This window comes from Anopheles coustani, chromosome 2 (genome assembly GCF_943734705.1).
Source record: "Anopheles coustani chromosome 2, idAnoCousDA_361_x.2, whole genome shotgun sequence".
NCBI lineage: Eukaryota > Metazoa > Arthropoda > Insecta > Diptera > Culicidae > Anopheles > Anopheles coustani.
In genome coordinates this window covers 93,800,359-93,801,827 of record NC_071289.1, presented here as the reverse complement: position 1 = coordinate 93,801,827, position 1,469 = coordinate 93,800,359, and positions in this window count along the sequence as shown.

Below are 1,469 nucleotides of genomic sequence, written 5' to 3'. Positions count from 1 at the left end.
GAAGAAAATCGACAAGCAACATAGAGAGAGAGTAAGAGAGAAAGAGATAGACTTCCCCGAGGAGAGTAAACCCCGTTCGGGTATTTATTTCCGTCTTTATCCCCGTCGTTTGTGTAAGTGGGTTTGCTTGCTGTGTTCGCTGTAACAAAGCGGCGACCTATTATCCCGACTGATGGCCACTAATTCCTACGGTCCCCGGCTTTTGGATGCTTTGGCTCCGACAAAGAATGTCGCCCGAAGAGTGAAAGGAGTCGGAGAATTTATGTGATTCTGATACCTTCGCTAATGAGGCAAATTAATTTTCTTCTCCAATGGTGTGGCGGTGGTGTGCTATATATTTCATGCCCCCTCCCCCCCTTCTCCAAAGCTATTTTGCACCACACGGAAAATGGCCTCGAGGTGCCATTTTGAGAAAGAAAGTGCCTGTCCCACCGAAGCGAAGGTAAAATAAACCTTTTTTACGTTCTGGCTCTAGCTCTCTTCTTTCAGCTTTGTCTGTATCGCTGCAGGGAGTATGACTAAGTTGGCCTGTTTTTTACAGCCGCACGAAAATTGAAATGTATGCTCTCCTGGGCCAAGCGTAAAACGGGCTGGTTCAAATGCACAGCCTACTTTCCATCTCCTACCTTGAAACCGTTTCACCATCGTTCCAGCTTTTTGTTTCTAAGTCGCTCAACACGCCTACTACCGCCATTTGTACGTAAGTTCGTGCACCGCACCGCAGGTGATACGGCAACAATGTGTTAATCAACACAGGGAAGCACCGTTCCAGAAGGCGCTTGAGCGAGTTTCAATTAGAACGAACCCGTCAGAATTGGAAGCAAGCACACGCTGGCATTGGCACCATCCGATTCAGGACAGCAGCAGCACCAACTTGTGCCAACCATCATCATCATCATCCGGTCTGTCAAACTGGAACCGCTTCCATGCGCTCTTCTATTCAACCTAAGCCTGGGGGAAGCTTTGCTGTGTGTTCCTCATAACCGGAGGTGCATTATCCATTTGTTTCTGAATCAGGGTCGGACGGAGAAAGCGCGTTCTCAAATTTCGTGCAGCTCAAAAAGTAAATTAAACCTTCACAACGCATTACGTGTCACCTTTATTTAATTTTTTTCGCCACCAGCAACAAATCTCGTTTGCATATGGACACAAGAAGTGAAATGAGGAATTGGAGGTTTCTGCAAAACAAAAAAAGTGCTCGCCTTTAGCACAACAACGCCATGGCGACGATGACGACGACAACGGTATTCTGAGGCGTGTAGCATCAATTTGGTCGCCGTTGGGATATCTCGAGATGATGCTGGTCAGGACGAGAAGCCAAGAGGAAAAAGCAAGACGAATTTAAAATAATCGCGTCGACGTGTTTCGGATGGAATCGGAAACTTTGCCAGCAGTGTGTCGGTTTGGCTGGCTGGTTGGTTGGTTGGTTTCAGTTCCCGGTTGTTTAGTGGGCTGACCAACTCTACGCC